Source organism: Mercenaria mercenaria, chromosome 3 (assembly GCF_021730395.1).
Source record: "Mercenaria mercenaria strain notata chromosome 3, MADL_Memer_1, whole genome shotgun sequence".
Lineage (NCBI taxonomy): Eukaryota > Metazoa > Mollusca > Bivalvia > Venerida > Veneridae > Mercenaria > Mercenaria mercenaria.
In genome coordinates this window covers 17107381-17126662 of record NC_069363.1, presented here as the reverse complement: position 1 = coordinate 17126662, position 19282 = coordinate 17107381, and the positions used below count along the sequence as shown (strand labels likewise).

At 35.1% G+C, this 19282-nt stretch overlaps 1 protein-coding gene across 1 annotated transcript in view; it reads right to left on the bottom strand.

Annotated features, from left to right (window-relative positions):
• The window catches only part of LOC123525359 (ras-related protein Rab-3), a 65496-nt gene extending 57852 nt beyond the window's left edge, over positions 1 to 7644 (bottom strand). The window contains exon 1 of the mRNA XM_045304336.2: positions 7518 to 7644. The gene's annotated coding sequence lies outside the window, so the exon portion shown is untranslated. The remainder of the gene's footprint in view (positions 1 to 7517) is intronic.
• Between the last annotated feature and the right edge of the window lie 11638 nt (positions 7645 to 19282).

Genomic DNA, 19282 nt, shown 5'->3' with positions numbered 1-19282 from the left:
TATTTGACCTTGATCTTTGAGCTAGGGACCTGGTTGTTGCGCATGACACATCGTCTATCCATGCTCAGCTTATTATTTGTGTCAAATTATTTTGAAATCGGACCATGCATGTCAAAGATATGGACCGGACACGAACATCACCCTTTCCCGAACACAAAAACACACGGACAAACACACACACGGACAAGGGTAACACTATATGCCCGAAGTCAGGAGATAAAATTTAATACTTGTCAAATATTGTTGTGCACTAGCTAATGACTTCCACAAGCACTTATTTGGCTGCTCTTGATATAACATGGTCATAAAATCTATTAAAAAAAAAAATCAGATTTACTCGCTTTGCCTGAACACATACTGGAAACCTGAGTGTTTTCCATCTATAGTTACTGTATATGTGTTAAAGTAAACGAATATTGTCAGGCTTGAGAATATTTTCTATTTAATCACTTTTTTTTTTTTGTTATTATAGTTTTGTTGTTATGGTCTGCAATGTCACTACATGCACAGACACTGATTTGCAGTGAAGAGCAGGCATTATTTAATTGATTAATAAATCAATTCGATTAATTATATTTCCAATGGAATTGGCTTCCATTTCATTGATAAACAGATAGAATTTTTACAGATACATTTCGAAAAGGAAATAGAACGTGCTTGCCTTTATTCCTGGAGGCTGGGATAAAATGATGTCATGCTTACTGTGCTGACATCATTAAGTTAAATGTGATTACATGTGTAAAATGGGTAATTTGTTCTTAAGACCATTGCGAAGACATGAAATAAACAAGAGCTGTCACAGGAGACAGCATGCTCGACTATTTCCATGCTGGATAATGAAATAGCCTACATCTGAGGAAGCCGGAGCTATCACTGGAGTGTTTGATAACCAAAATGTGGATGATAAGTTTAACTCAAAGTGTTGGTCAAAAATATTTAGTAATAATACAGATACAGTGAAAGTGTATCATAATATTACGGTATAATTCATGGAATATGTCTGCAAGATTAATGCACATATCATGTGCATTATAGCGTGGAACAACTATTTAAGGTCTGGGTGCCAGCAATTATAATATATTAAAGGCATTTTTTAACTAGAAGCAACCACTTCAAGGGAGAATGAAAATTAGAGTGTTTCCTACCTAAGCTGCAAATAATGGAAAAACGATAAATACATAACCTCACTTTCAAAAGTTTTTGATTCATTTCTAAGTGTGTACATTACCTCCCTTTCAAAAGTTTTAGATTCATTTCTAAGTGTGTACATTACCTCCCTTTCAAAAGTTTTAGATTCATTTCTGTGTGTGTACATTACCTCCCTTTCAAAAGATTTTGATTCATTTCTAAGTGTGTACATTACCTCCCTTTCAAAAGTTTTAGATTCATTTCTAAGTGTGCACATTACCTTCCTTTCAAAAGTTTTTGATTCATTTCTAAGTGTGCACATTACCTCCCTTTGAAAAGTTTTTGATTCATTTCTAAGTGTGTACATTACCTCCCTTTCAAAAGTTTTTGATTCATTTCTAAGTGTGTACATTACCTCCCTTTCAAAAGTTTTAGATTCATTTCTAAGTGTGGTCATTACCTCCCTTTCAAAAGTTTTTGATTCATTTCTAAGTGTGCACATTACCTCCCTTACATTACCTCCCTTTCAAAAGTTTTAGGTTCATTTCTAAGTGTGCACATTACCTTCCTTTCAAAAGTTTTTGATTCATTTCTAAGTGTGCACATTTTGAATTTAACAAATCTTGTGACAATTTATAATAAATATAACAGTAATCAAGAAACACATAATTTTTCTTAAAACAGTTTGCCGCTTAAACTGGCAAAAAAAATGACCAATTTTTACAAAGTCAGGGGCCATAACTCCTACAGGACTGAATGAATCCGGACACGAAACCCCAGGTGCACAACTACACATGCTGACCAACATTCCTGTAAAGTTTTGTGACTCTACGTCAAATACTTTTGGAGCTAGGCGTGACACAACATTCTCGGAGGACGGACGGACGGACAGATGGACATGGGCAAATCTATATGCCCCCCCAAAGTGGGGGCATAAAAAAAGGCTATCTGATCACATGAACTGTACACCTAAATGCGTTGTGTTGCTATGGGGCTATGTTGCATACAGAATAGGAAGCACTTGCACCTCAGCCGACCCTATAATAATAGTAGTTAAATGTCTTGAGAATTAAAAGCGATACTCTGTTATAAGGGGTAACTTCATTTTGCGATAAATATTTTAGGGAGATGCTGCCCCCAACCCCTAGTTCAATAACATTAAACTTGCACAGGGCGCCTTTTAATATCTGGACATTCAACATGTCCCTGTGTCAAGTTTAATCGATTGACAGCCGTTTGCATAGCAAACATTTCAACCTTATTTTATTCATTGACAAGTGTAATGTAGGAAAGCCTTCAAACACGTGATATATTGGTTAACCGTAATTAAAACTGCACCACCAATCAATTCCCCGACGCATTACACACTCTTCTATCGTAAATTGAATGAAATATCATGAACAATACAACACTGAATAAATATTTAGAATCAATTATACATGCTTAGATGAAAATAAATACATTTAACTAGTGTTATTTCTAGAGATCAAAAAGGGCAGGGTGCTGTCTAAAAGGGGCAGGGTGCTGCCAAAAAGAGGCATAGTGTCATTTTAAACTGGAAAGTTACCGCAGCAGTAGTTACATTTCTAGATGTTTATAGTTATGTATTTATTACACTTATGATTTTTGTGCACATACTTTTAAATCACAGAATAAAGTGGTAAAAGGTATGTTCCCAAAACAGGTAACAGAGTTTACAAAGGGTTTAACACTACTATATATTTTTTGTCAAACCATTCATTGAAGCTTTTTTCTCAAAAAATGTTACCAAGGATTTCAACTTATTCATATGGATAATTATGATATAGTGGAGGGTTTTTATATGTTATATGTGTCTAATAAGCTTGAAGCCAAGATCATGTTACAACTAATAAAAAGGTCAGTTTCAGGTCACATTGTAAACTAGTATGTATCAAAATTTATGTCATATTAATTAGGTCTTTCATCAATATTTCATTAACAGAAAAGTGCTATAAAAGTTTGTAAAAAAATGTATCCAAAATATACTATCCGGATACTGGTACACTTTCGGAATGACTTGTGAAAGTGGTTTTTGTTCAGTTTACTTGACTCACTAAGGTAAACCAGAGATAATTCCTCAAATTATGATGATACTTATCATAAAATATAACAGTGATATTCAGCCTTTTTGAAGGAATAATTGAAAATTTGCATGTTGTTATTGTTGTTTCCATACGACATCGGGTGTAATTGGAATCGTGAACAGATATCTTTAACTTATTTTTGCTTTTCGAAATTCATTAAAATTTGTGGATTTTCTAGTAAAAATGAAGGTAGGATTACACTGCAAAGATATATTCTTATTATACTAAACAATGGTTTAATTTAAAGCTTGCATGAAGAAATTTTACAGGGCGCTTTTCACGTGCTCGGTAATCAGCTGGCCGCTTACGGAAAATTTATTAATTGGCGCTTTTTGACAGTACACATAATCAATACTTTATCAATTAATCATAACACCTCATTGATTCTCTTTACCTCTGTGCACTCGCCGTGACGTAATTTGCTGATCAAAAAATCAGCGAGGCATGCATGTCTACAGGATAAAGGGCGGGATTTAGCAGAAGATCAAAGGCAGGAGGGCATATTATAAGGGCAGCGTGGCGGCAATTAAAAAGGGCAGGGCGGGGCGTCCCGCTGTGTCGCTCTAGAAATAACACTATTTAACCTACGGCACTAGTAAACAAGAGGGCCATGATGGCCCTATATCACTCACCTGTTATCATTGCACTTGAGGGCAAGAAGGTCCTCAGAAAAAATATCTAAGTCCAAAGGACAGGAACAACAAAGTAAGAAATTTAACCAAACAGAAAAACAAAATTCTTACAAGGTACAGATATGTCAAAATACACCTAAAAATTGGAGGTACCATCCATGTTGTACCACAGAAAAGTGGTCTCGGGTTTTCCCTACGGCCAATAATAAAAATGTTACTAAAAATAAGCTATTTATAGTAACGTAAAAGGGAAGTAATCAAAAAGAAAATTATTGTAAGTGAACAAAAGAAGGATCTGCCAAATAAATCTGTTGACATAAATGAAATTTCAGATCAGTATCTTCATTAGTTACGGAAATATACCCATTTTAATTTGAAATAAAGGGAGGTAATTTGACATAAAATCAGTCCATAGTTATCTACCCTGATTGGCTCGTTCCAACTAATGACAATAATGAAATTTCAAATAAGTCCTATAAGGACTTACTGATATAAATCCATTTTGACTACAATCAGGGGAGGTAATCAGATATAAAATAACTCTGGAAACTACGACTGGATCTGATTTGTCATGGAATCCAGGATTTATTGTTGTTGAAGATATTTTGGAAGTCTGTATCAAATAAAACCATAAATGAAGTCTCTATATGGCTGCAAAAGGTCAAAATAGCTAATTTTGGCCCATTCAGGGGCCATAACTCTGGAACCCATAACGGAATCTAGTCAGTTCAAGAAAGGATCCAAGATCTTATAGCATTACAAGTTGTGTGCAAGTTTGGTTAAAATAAAATCATAAATGAAGCTGCTATTGTGCAGACAAGGTCAAAATAGTTAATTCTGGCCCTTTCAGGGGCCATAACTCTGGAACCCATAATGGAATCTGGCCAGTTCAAGAAAGGAACCAAGACCTTATGGTGTTACAAGTTTTGTGCCAGTTTGGTAAAAATCAAATCATAAATAAAGCTGCTATTGTGCAGACAAGGTCAAAATAGCTGACTTTGGCCCTTTCAGGGGCCATAACTCTGGAACCCATAATGGGATCTGGCCAGTTCAAGAAAGGAACCAAGATCTTATGGTGATACAAGTTGTGTGCAAGTTTGGTTAAAATAAAATCATAAATGAAACCACTATCGTGCAGACAACAGCGTTCGACACTAACGGTGTCCCGGGATCCCGAGGACACCAAAAATCCGCAAGGGATCCTAAAGTTCACAATTTCGGTGTTCCGTCGGGACTCTTGATTTTCAGATAAAATATGATTCTAAAAAAATGTAATTCCCCAGTCTTGTTCGCTCAAACATCGGTCTTTTGCTAAGCCAGGGCGTTCAGTTGACCCGGGTTTTGACCCGCGAAAATCGAGAAAAACTCGTATTTTACCCGCATAAATTACGGCACGTGCGTCGGCTTGACTCGCGGAAATTTACTTAGATGCGTTCCAAGTTCGATAGTTCTGCCCCCTGTCAATCAAAATCCCAGTGAATTTCAATATTGTTCGCCGGCACAAGCGGAAATATGGCAGTAGGCGGAGCGTCGTATGTTAATTAGCTACCGACAGATGTCAGTCACGCCACGCGCCAAATGACACGTGCTTATCTCGCGGTTTGTATTTAGTACAATATGCTTTGTCATTATCAAAGGTGTTTATTGATCAATGTTTACAACTTAATTGATAAACAATGCAGCCTTAGATTATCGTGTTTGTACCATTATTTTGTTTGCGATTACATGAGCCGGTGGGCCGTTACGGTCTATAACAAATTTATTATCATTGCCGAGGCTTTGTCTGGGCAAAACAAATTAAATAAGCAGAAATTATACGTGGTATGATGAGAAAATAAAGTTAAAACAGTTATCTTTTCAAGAACTTTAACCGTTACTTTTGTTTTTCGTATTTGTCACTCGTTTTCTAGACCGACATTTTCGAACATTTTTATCATTTCTTACAAGATTTTTCTAGTACAAACTAAAATAAAAAGCCAATAAAACGTCTGCATTTACGAAAAATATGATCACTGTTGCCAAAGCAGCTCTTATTTAGAAGAATTTGCTGATAATAAAAGCATGCAAACACTAAACCCCACCCACTTTTAGGCAATGTGCAAAATAAAACAACTAAAATATGAAATGTTAAGAAAATCTATTATGACCAATGTACTAGTTTTAGATAAAGTCTGTGGGAGTCTGTAGGAGTTGCATTAATAAGGCCTAAAAAATCTTTGTATCTGGTAACATAAAAAATTAGGGTAGGTAGGTCGGAACATTTTTTTTTTTTTAATTTTTTTTTTATACTTTTCGGAATTTTTTTTTATGTCAAAAAATGATTACAAATAAGGGGGTTATAAGGGGGATTGAACTAGGCGGCATACATTTAGACGAACTACAACAAATGGCAGAGGAGTGCGATGGTAGTGAAGATGAGGGGGAAGAGGACTTGGACAGAAATGACATTATTCTTTTACAGCAAAAGTCATACAAGCTATTGTTGTCATTGATGTAAAATGGAAATAAAGTGGAAATAAAATACATGTATTACTGTAAACAGTTGTGTTTGTTAGATTTTAGTTTTTTTCATGTTCTTACCACATTTTGTTATCAGGGACTCCTAATTTTCAGCAGGGATTCCTAAATTTCCCAGCAGGTATTCCTTCGGGATACCTAGCAAAAAAGTTAGTGTCGAACGCTGGACAAGAAATTGTTGACGGACACACGGACGGACGATGGACGAAGGGTGATCACAAAAGCTCACCTTGTCACTATGTGACAGGTGAGCTAAAAATCTGATGCCATTTTTTAATGCATGGGTACCGCCGATGCCTGTGGACTAGCCTTTTAAACTGCTTTAATATGAAATTATAACTTAATGAAATAACTTTAATTAAATTACAACCAATAAATGCTGGTTACAGCCATAAATTATAATCATATGCACACAACATGACAATACGTTAGTAAAGGGCTGCATTTTTTTTATAAAATCCGACCGTGAGAATATTTTCGTCTAAAATCAATTTTTATAATAAAGAAGATTTGGCAGTTTCGTGTTGTGTTGCAAAAGTGAATGGATGTAAATTTCACTTTCACAGTGTGGACAGATCTTTGGTACTGTCAGTAAAAATGTCTGTTCAATGGATGTGTAAAATAGGTTTCTTTGTCCGTTGTTGGTATTTAGCTATGGCTTTTTAGTCACTTTCCCCGTGAACTTGTAAAACCTTCCGCAAGATATTTTGAGGAATGCTCTACCGGGAAATTTATAATTTCAATAAAACGTCCATATGAAATGTCAAAATCGTAAAATTTTGGAGTCCGACATTTATCTACCTACCACACCCCACTTCAAGGCACTTGCTGCGCACTGTAACAGTAAACTACTGTTGTCCGCTAAAGTGCATTCTACCAGATGCACCGGAACTGGTATAGGGAACTGATGCATGTGATACTAGACTGACTGAAACGTGCAAGAACCAGGCAAAAATAGTGAACCTAGGTACACAACTGACCCAACCTACTGAATAAATCACTGCATCCTGTTCAAAACTATGAACATGCCTGGTGAATTTCTGCTGACTTGATGCGTATGTTTCACACACAGTTTCAAAGGACTATAAATCAACATAAATAAAAATATCATTTGGCGTTTGTTTCTTAAATATACCTTTGTGTTCGAGGAAACCTGCAAACAAGTAAATTTGCTAAACTGCTGTTTGGGTACACAACTGAGTTGTTTTTGCCGAAAATCGATATGAACGGAACCCGGATGTCCTATATTTTGGTTACGACAATGCCCGTACCGTAACCGTACCAAACCGGTAAGGCTTTTCACGAAAAACAAAAGGAATGTTAAATTATGACTAGCTGAGGAAGGAAAGTATAAAGATGGCAGTTGTTTCGTGTCCGGTGCTTGGAAAATATAGTAGTATTGGCAAAACTTGAAAGATCTGGGATATAAAAAAGGTAAAAAAGATAACCAGAATGTAGTTTTATCAGTTGATGATGAAATTTGTCATGACTCATTTAAAATTGCAAGTTTTTTTAATGACTTTTTTTACGAATATTGCTTCTGTCCTGGTAGCTAAACTTCCATGTCGAAAACAGAAATATGATCTGAAATCAGATTGTCTATCACAATTTTATATAAGTAAAAATCCAGAAAGCAAGGTATTGCATTTAAAAACTGTTTCAGAAAAAGTTCGTCTTTAAAGAACTCAGTAATTTAAAGTCTTGTAAAAGCACAGGACTGGATGGCTTACCGGCAAGATTTTTAAAAGATGGTGCAACTGTTTTTAAAATTCCTATTACATATATTATAAATCTGTCAATATCAGAGGGAGTTGTTCCTGGTGATTTTAAAGAAGCTAGAGTTAAACCATTGCACAAGAAAAATAGTACATTAGATGTTGGAAACTATAGGCCAGTCAGTATTTTAAGTATTGTATCAAAAATTTTAGAAAGAGCAATATATGTTCAATTGGAATCATTTTTAATATCAAATAATATCATGTATGATTTTCAGTCAGGTTTTAGAAAGTCATATTCAGTTGATAGCTGTCTTATTCATTTGTTGGATTCAATCAAAATTAATACTTCCAAAGGTCTTTTTACTGGTATGGTCAGTTGGACCTGCAAAAGGCGTTTGACACAGTTGATCATAATATTTTGTTTGGTAAACTGGAACTTATGGGAGTCAGATCAATACCTTGGTTTAAATCATACTTGTCAAACAGAAAACAGGTTGTTAGTATAGGTAAAAGTCTTTCTAATGCAAATGCTGTGACATGTGGAGGTCCTCAAGGTAGTATACTAGGACCTCTTCTTTTTTATGTTATGTTAATGACATGGTAACTAGCATTGATAACGATTGTAAACTGATCTTATATGCTGATGATAGTACGATTTTGTTTAGCCATAAGGACCTTGAAATCATATCAACTAAAATTGGTCTAGTGCTAGGAAGTTGTTCAGAATGGCTGGTAGATAACAAGTTATCATTACATTTAGGAAAAACTGAATATATTCTTTTTGGTCTTAAACGTAAACTTAGCAAACAAACTAAACCTAGCATTAGCTGTAACGGCCATACAATAAAAGGCTCAGCTCAAGTAAAATATCTAGGTTTATTTATTGACAATACTTTGTCAGGGGAAACCATTGTCCAGAATATTGTATCCAAAGTCAATACAAAACTAAATTCTTTTATACAGACAGGGTAGATGCTTAGACTTTAATACAAGAAAGATTTTATGCTCGGCGTTAATACAGTGCCACTTTGACTACTCATGTTCATCCTGGTACGAAGGCCTAAACAAAGGTTTAAAAAACAAACTACAGATTATGCAAAACAAGGTTATTAGATTTATTAAAGGTTACTCCCCTAGAGAGTCTATTACAAGCGAGGACTTTGCTGAATTGAACATGCTGAATGTTAAAAATAGAGTTACACAACTAAGATTGAATCACATGTATAAAATTTTTCACAACAAATGTCCACCTTATTTAAATGATAATTTTGTACGAAAGTGTGACAGTATAAAACATAATACTAGATCTAGTGAATGTAATTTTACTGTTCCTAGGGTCAACAGTATAAGTAAACATATTTTTTATTACAGTGGTATAAATGATTGGAACTCCTTACCTAGTAACATTAAATCTATTGAAAGTTTTAAGAGGTACAAATCTAGAGTTAAAGAGCATTTAATAAAAAATCTAGTAACAGAATGTAATAGTGATTTTGTATACCATTGATCCCTGTTGGAATACATATGTCTGTGATATTATTTTAAGCATACTTTTAACAATTCCGTTTTCCACCTAAGTCTTGACCCCATCAATCTTGTCCTAATATTTTTTGTGTTAAATGGACCCCATTGGAAATAAGCTTTTAGCTTAATGGGTTATCCGTAGATCCCTAGCATTTTAATAACACAGCTTCTTTTTCAGCAATGACATTTGGTATTATCATATTAAAAGTATGCAAATTGTGATACTGAGCTATTTAATGTAATAGAATTGTGATTTTTTAGAAAATATGTTTTATGAAGTCTTGTCTGTGATATTTATGTATTGTAATGTGTTCTTTTATGCTATGACCTAAATGTAAATAAATAAATAAATAAATAAAATAAATATACACATGTAATCGATATTCTGAAAATACCTTTTTAACTTTTTATTCAAGCTGTATAAGAATATTTTTGTTAATCAACGCTTTACACACTAATAGAATAGCATAACTTCAGTGTTGTTTAGTTTTTTTTCATTGATTCTTTCTAATATTGACTAGACTAACGTCTATGACTGAATGTGTCGTAAAATTTCAGATTTTTGTAATGTTTCTTTTATTTTAGATTATGTGTAATATTGACAATGCAAATCTAATTTACAGATATTTTCAGATAACTGATTGTAATATTATCAGTCTAGTATCATCCGGAATGCTCTTGGAGAGGTGATTGGCTCCTATGGCTATCAAAATACCCATATATTATATTATAATTTGGTAAATCGTGTCAGAGGACAATAGTTTTGTAGCTGTCCATTGATATGATTAGATAACACATTTCAACGGTCATTACTTTTCCGTTTAAGAGTTCATCTAGATATTTGTTCTCAGAAAAGAGAGATGATTGTCTTTCATGAAATAGATCTACTTAAAGAAATAAATAATAAAACAAGATTCAGTTTGTAGAAGAATGTCATTTTCATTAAAAGGTTGATATAAGACAACTTTTCTCTTTAATCAATAATCAGGCTGTAGGTGAGAATAAAAGATTAATATCTTTCGGGCATGTTGTAATCTCTGGCCCGGGCTGGCCTGGTTTTGGCCCGATGAGCAGTTTTCAAACGGGTCAGGCCTGACCAAGCCAGTGGAAGCCAGTGTTTTCAATGTTAAAATGATTTAAAGAAAACTGACATCAGCAACTATAAGTGTTGCATTTGGACCTGTTTTAGTTTCTCATTCAGTAAATAAAAATGTCTCTCATATTTTTTAATTTCACTTGTGGGAGTATGTCCGAGACAAAATATGGGATGGGGTAAAATAATTGCCGTTAATCTGTAGACTGTACAGATGCAATCCTGCCTTGTCTCTGTTTCCAGGTATTTATTACCTGTTAGTAGACTTATAAAGAAGCAGCACACTAAGTACTACGAACTATGAGGATATTCTTACCTAAACTGTTACATGTGCATTAAAGTTGGTTTGAGTCTGATATTATTCTGCTTGGTTGCATTCTTTGCTTCCATAGGGTCTTTTTACAGATTTTATTACCTATCACAACAGCAATCTTTAAGTGCCTTGTGGCGGCTGTAAAAAGTCTCTCCCTACTTGGATTAAGTGATGTTATATATTCTGGTCTTGGGATCATAGAATCAATTCAATAGATGTGTAATAGAGTTCCGCTTAAGCCGGTGCTAGGAGGCGTGAGAAGTGTTGCACATTGCATTACCTCTCATGAACAGACTCAATCATACCGAGTCGGCTATTATTCTGCTTGCTTGCTTTCTATGCTTCCAAAAGTCCCTTTTTTTACAGATTTTATTGATACAGATCAGCCATCAGTTTTCCTTCATGTTGATAATGTGATTATAGAAAGGTTTGGCACTTTTCAACATTATTTCTTTAATTACATATATTGCCAGTGGTAACTGGAATCACTAAAATTAGGTGAATGTTGATACACATGTAATTACTGTGTCTCCATTCTCCAGATGCACTGGTGGCCAGGAATGCAGATTTGTCTGTTTGACCTGCAGTGACTTTTAAATACAATTAAACATGTTGCAGCTTTATCCTAAAAAGTTTAGAGTATGAGCAGTCATTATATATTTTAGTACATAGTCATACATACAAAAATTTGTAAATATTATGTCATCTAAAAGTAAATTTAGGTTATATAAAACTGCAAAATATATTTATGAGGCTTTTCAGTTTAGAAAGACAACGCTTGAAACAGAAGCTGCTTCTTAAAAGCTACATGTACATGTTTGTGTATATTTGTAAAATACTCTTCAACACGTTATTCAATTCTGTTTAAATGTATTTTTTACATCTTGTTGTATGTCTTGGCTATATTCATCATTGAAAATTGTTAAACTGGCCAAAGGCATGATATATGCAGATTTGTCAAATAAAAACTGAACTGAACTGAAGTCTTTTCGGGGGCTATGGATGTTTGTACACAAAGAATTAGATGATTACTTATTGGTACAAATGTACAAATGAAGAAAATTGAAAAAGAGCTGTTAATGTATAATTTAAATCAAAATAAAATACTTAATTCAGTAATTGAGAATTTCTTTTAAAATGATGCAGAACTGAACATCGTTTTACACTTTATGGCATCATTCATATCATTGAATATAAGTTGTTTTCGAAAAAAAGTGAATGTCTCATCATAATGCGCCATTTCAATAGAATGGTGAATAGTTTGCATTCTGCACATTGTCTCATAATCGAACACACACATTAGTGGCTCTTTTAAAGGGGTAAAAGACACAGAGTACCTATTTGAGGATTAATCTCACCGTAACTGACCTGATGTGACTAAAATTATGTTCTGCACGTGGTTTCAGCATGTGTAAATGTTGAGTTCTGCTCAACCCGGGGCTAGGGTTCCACTACCGTCCATGAACAGGCTCAATCAAACCTGCAACATTTTCGTTTTTGTTGTGTTGAGCGACCGGTGGAGTTTCCACTTTTTCTATTTTCATATACAAATAGTTTATATAAAATATCTGTTATTTGGAAATCTTCCGAAAGGGTGATGAGATATAAAGAAGACAATTTTTTTCGTGACGGACAGACTGACAGCTTCAAAGAGTGACAGACGACCATTCCAAATCAGTATTATGTCTCCCTACAAAATGGAGCTACAAATTGGAGGCATAATTATTTTTCAACCTAAATAATGTACTCGACTGCTTTATAACAGTTTTTAAACGGCTTGGAAATAATGCCATACTGGTAAAAACAACAACATCTCTGCCATGTACAATTACATACCGCTATTTTAACTTTTCCTATTAGTTACAATATTATATTATTAAAATCCTGCATACTTTTTCACAGGTTTTTGGACATTTCATCAATGATCAAGATCAACTTATTTCAGCAGTATATTTCATAATTATTTACCAGCTTTCAGATCTAAAACAACTTTAAAAAGAATAATTGAGGGCTGGAAGAGTGCCCTGAACAAACACGAGCATGTGGTTGCAATTCTAATGGACTTTCCAAAGGCATTTAACTGCCTCATTCGTGACTTGATGGTTCTTTAGCTACAGGCTTATGGCGTTAGCGATTCTGCAGCTACATTAATGCTTGATTATTTCTAAAAAATATAAAGATAAAAATCCGACAGGTGAAGCCACGTTCCAAAAACGCAGGCTCCCAAGGCCCAGCACGACCAACACACATACTCGCACGCATACACGCACACACAGGACAAAACGAACAAATAAAACCGCAAACAGCAGGTCAGACTTGAGAATGCTCATAGCACATGGCTAAATATTACTTAAGGTGTTCCCAAAGACTCTATTTTAGGTCCTTTGATTTTTAATATCTTTATTAAAGATATACAGAAAGACAGCGGTTAATGGATCATGATTGCATCAATTGTTATTAAGTGGGGGTCTTTTTGTAAAACATACGATAATTAATGGAAAACTTCATTTTCTTTTTCTTTTTTTGTTGGGTTTAACGTCGCACCGACACATGATAGGTCATATGGCGACTTTCCAGCTTTAATGGTGGAGGAAGACCCCAGGTGCCCCTCCGTGCATTATTTCATCACGAGCGGGCACCTGGGTAGAACCACCGACCTTCCGTAAGTCAGCTGGATGGACTTCTTTTTCGGCGAATGAATCAAGATAAAACTGGTAAGGCCCTTATTGATTTTAATTAGAAACATGTTTTAAGATGGAAATGTTCCTACAAACATTCATTTAACATTTGAGTGAAAAAAGGATAAATTCCATTGAATCTTTAAAATGACCAATACAATTTTTCAGTTTGATGAATTTGATGTTTCTAAAATTTCTAATTAGCTTCATTCTCTTAATGCTTTTGCTAACAGCAGTTTGTCTGAAAATCATTCATAAACAAAGAAAATGTCTGAGCCACCTTCTAAGCGTAGAAGGGTTGAACTGTCTCTTGAAGACAAAAAAGATTGTTAAGGAATATGAGTCGGTCCCTAAGCCGTCTTTAAAGGTATGCTAAAGTAACTGCAATACAATTCACAATAATCGATCGATTTATGAATTTTCAACTTTTGTGTGACTGATGGGCAATTTGATTGAATCTGTAATTGCATTTTCTTTTTTTTTATTTCAGTCACTCTAAGAGAAGTACGGTATTGGAAAATCAACAGATAGTGACACCATTAAGAAGAAAGACGTGTTGAAAAGTAACTGGGAAGCAAACATGTCACCGCATATAAGAATCGTTTCATTTATGACGCTAAGTTTGATAAGCTGAATGAACTTGTTTGGCAATGGTTCTGTGCTATTCGTGCCAAAAACTTACCAGTGTCAGGACCAATCATTCAAGAGAAAGTAAGAAGTTTTGCTCTGGAGTTAGGTTACATTGACTTTAAGGCGTCGAACCGATGGTTAGGAAAACGGACGGGACAGTATTCTGTAAAGAGATTTAAAGTGGCAGGGTTGAAGATGTTGATGGATTTTAAGCGCGTATTCCAGAGTTTATTGGAGATTATGATATGAAAGACATGTTCAATTGTGACGAAACAGGGCCCTTCCAGACAAAACTCTGTCGGTCAGAGGGTCATCGACAAAAGGAACTAAAGTGTCAAAGGAACGAATAACAGTAATGTTTACTTGTAGCGCAGTTGGTGAAAAACTTGAACCGTTAGTGATAGGAAAATATGAGAACCCAAGATGTTTCAAAAACGTGATTAAGAAGAAGTCAGGTGTAAAGTACGTGGTTGACCTGGTCCGGATAGAGTCCGGTTTTCAGTGTTTTTATTGTATATTCATTAAAAGAGGAAATACTTATAACTACGCAGATGATGATACAAACTGGATTATGGACAAGATGGGAATCTGATGCAGGGCGTTTGTATGGTTAACATATATGTAACTGACCTAACAAAAGCCCGAGGCAGGACTACCTTTTATATAGAAAACAAGAATAAATATCATAAAAATCAGGGAATGTCACGTTCCGAAAACGCATCCTCCAAAATAAAATGAAACTCAGAGCACGTAGATGTGCACACATCTAACACACACTCACATACAAAGCAAACACACGAGGACAAAACAAACAAAGGAACACAGTGGTGCACCGCCTTGGAACGGTCAGTGGCAAAACACCACTGGGGAGCTTAAACCGGTTTATGGTGCGCACCTAACCTCACTCTTGCCCCTCCATGTTCCAAAGTAACGGGACAAAGTAAATCAACATAATCCCTGTCAGGCGAATCTCTAACACATGCAACTGAAACAAAAGGCAAGGCATATAAAAATGCTCCTGTATAATTATATAAAAAGCAAACCTTAAAAACCAAAAACGTATGTACTCAATGCCTGCATCAAATGAAACACCCTTAAGGGCCCTACGAAACAGGCCACAAGACAGAAATCAAAACAGTCCAGTCCAGGTGGGATTTAAAAACTGCTTATCACAGTCCTCCCCCTCGTCTGTCAGACACAATCAAAGGGAGAAGCGTAGTGTCCAAATGTAAACGAGTTGAACACTAAACATGCGGTGTGTCTCTTGAGTTTTACAGACAGGGCACAACAGAAGAAGTATATTGTATACAATGCAAGATTTTTGTTGTGGAAAGGGGTCCATTTTCTAGGCTTGCTCCTACAGAAAAATGTTGGCAAATATACCTCAAATGTTGAAATATGTTGTTCTTTTAATATATTGTCGTCTCCTATTTAGAAAAAAGAGAACAGCATGATAACCAAGATGATACATGTAATTTCAAAATTGACATAAGATTAATAAATAAGATATATTCTGAGTCGACAAGACAAATAAAAGTAAAATAAGTACTGAATGCTTTTTAAACCAAATTCAGTACACTCCCCATGCTCCATAAATTATACATACTACTAATTTAATGTTTTGTCCTCGGGGGTTTGGGAGAACTGTTTTCCGGCAGATCATTGGTATTCCCAGTTCCCATGGGAATTAATTGTGCTCCATATGCAACATACTTATTTTTATATTTCTGATGATGGTAGATTCATCGCCAGAAACACTTGTGGATACAGTCAAGGCATTTAACAGTACTTCACGCTATATAGACGATATATTTTGTTTCGTTTGTCTTCATTAATAGTGGTTATTATTTCGTATGAAATACATTAAAAGAGAGATGACTTTAACTTTGAAATTGTCATTTTTTCTCACCTTGATTGAGATGTACCCAGTGCTACATCTTGTGGGTTTATATTTCTCAGCTAGTAAGAATCGCCAAAGCCTACAGACATGGTTAAGGCTTAAGCCTTAATAATGTTGCTATTATCAGAAAGTTTCTAGAGCTTGGCTATTCCCCTTTCCTTCGTAAATCGTTTCCTAACTTTTTACCGTTTTTGTTTCAGAATAATGAAACCAATCCAAAAGTAATCTAAAGGCTTGAAAGGTATTTCACAATCTGATTTTTATGGAGTAGTGATTTACTTACCTGAAAAAATGCTTGAGCATATCCATTTCCGACCATTATTTATCCAATGTATCAAACGTTTTGGTGCAAGTGTATGACGGGCTAATTAGATTATTGTCCCTTGGTCTGCTTCGTCAGGCTCGCAGTTATTAGCATTTTCTTTGGTGCTACGACTTCTGCAAAGTCATCGAGTACACACGTTTACGGTCCATGAATTTAGATATCTTTACATTTTACAATGTGTTCCTGCAGTTACTGTAACGTGTATATGGGGTTAATCTAGCAGTGGGTAATTTATTTACACTGTCTTGCTCTAAGTGGGAACATGGTATGGGTTAAAGGGTAAGGTTTGGTGCCTGTAAACTAGTCTAAACTCTCCGACTGTTGTTCTTTCATCGCGTATGTTGGTGGCTGTTACTTCAACGTTATTATGTTAATCAAAACTTCTATCTTTCCCTGGATATTTTGGCAATACCTTACGTGATTGTAACTTTATATTTAATAAATTTCTTTCATATTTCGAAAAATATGTTGTTGAAAACATTTGAAAATTCTACAGAATCAATCAGTACAAAGGCATTAATTCATTTATTCTATGAACTCTATCCATCTTTAAAAATGCAAAAAAAAAAATATACACAAAAAGCAGTGATGTTATAGAAAAGAGAAAATGTCATAAGGATACAGAGGTGCATGCATTTACTTTTCACTAATACATGGTCAAATTTCAAAAGAATAAAAGGTAAAGGTAGATTTCCCGGAAGCACAAAGCACCCCAAACACAGCCAAATTTAAATTTGATTAAAAGGTATGACAGCACAAAGATTTATTTTGTCATTTTCCTTCCCGCCTTTTAACGAAATTAGCTTGTTATTTAATTCTAGACATGTACTGTACATTTATAATAGGTCCAGAAGTGTGCTGCAGCCATTGGAAATACATGTATGTCAATCTTATACAGAATAAAGAAGATCAGCTATTTAGTGTGTTGTAACATATTTGGAAACATTGGCAAAAATTGATGAGAGTTGAAATTGGCTACTTCGATTAGAATTTGATAGAAAATGACAAATGTTTTGCAATGTTGCTGTAAATATAGGTAAAATACAAAAATATCACATTTTCACTGTTTGTATGTATTTCTTAAGAAAACTGCATATTGACAATTTGACAATCTGCAACTCGATTTTTCTTATGAAAAGATACAGTCATCTTATTTTATAGTAGAATGTAAAATGTTTTTTATCTTCGTATTGTCTTAGTTAAAACAAAATACGTATTATCAGCACTCATGTATCAGCCATATTCAAGCTTCATTCATTTGGATGTATCATTCAATAATTCATTGTCCACTCCCCTTAACTACATTCATACACAACCTAAGTTCAAAAATGCAAATGAAATTCATCTATAATTAATTTATCTTAGTTTCTAATAAAATGTTAAGTGGAAGGATGTGTGTATGTGCGTGTGTGTGTGTGTGTGCGTGTGCGTGTGCGTGTGCGTGTGCGTTCGGATTTAGCGTCTTTCTCAACAATTGTTCAGTCATATGAACGACGGTGTCTACTTGTAGCTCTCACAATGCCCAACTTTATAGTGCTGCCTCACTGGAATATCACGCCGTAGACACATGACATGATACCCCACCCAGTCACATTATACTGACACCGGGCTGACCAGTCCTAGTATTATCCTCTTAATGCTGAGCGCCAAGCAAGGAAGCTACTAGTACCATTTTTTACGTCTTTGGTATAACGCGGCCAGCGATCTAACCCACGACCTCCCGCACTCGAAGCGTGTGCCATATAGAATGTGCACCTACAATTAAGGTATATATCTCAAACAGAATGTACTTCAAGAACCACAGCCTAATACCAATCACCCTATACCTAACCCTGGTACTAACTATTTTAAGTTACCCATTTCATCAGCAATAAGTCAACAGAAGAAAAGGTAGTGCGCACGTTTTTAAACGTTGTTTGCTTGTTTTAGCTTTTGACCAGTTTCGGGGGCCTCCGTACCAAGTGGTTAAATTCGCTGAATTCAAATCAGTTGCTCCCACATCGATGTGGGTTTGAGCTTCACTCGGGGCCATCTAGCTGGCTTATGGAAAGTCGGTGGTTCTAGCTAGGTGCCCGCTTGTGATGAAATAATGCACGGAAGGGCATCTGGGGACTTCTTCCAATATTAAAGCTGGAAAGTCGCCATATGAGCTATGATTGTGTCGGTGCGACGTTAAACCCAACAAAATAAAATAAATAAATTCAACCAGTTTCATCGTAATTATAGATCATCAGGAGAATGATACATGATTACGAACGAAAAATTATTGATAATATTTAAGAAATAGCAAAGGAGTGTTTTAACACTATTTATGTACGATGAGCGGTTATACGTCGGGCCTAATAATTTCACGAGGGCGCAGTCCGATTGAAATTATTTGTACGACGTATTACCGCCCGAATATATAAATAGTGTTAAAGTACGGTTTTTGTATAAATTATTTCGATTCCAATATGCCCTTAATCTAAAACAGAAGATAAAATATAGTAGCGTTCTTTCTTGGCCGCAAAAAAAACATTGACGTCACTGCACGTTAACCTGACGTCATTCTAACGTAAGAGTGTATTAACAAAGAAAAGTATATTAGTATGAATGTCGCTTACAGAAATAATATAAATGACGAAAAAAGTATTCAGAGTTTGATCAAATAGTATTCCTTTTATCTTCCAAAAGACGGTATTGCTTTCTCTTGGTTTGTAAAATGGGAACATATGGAAGT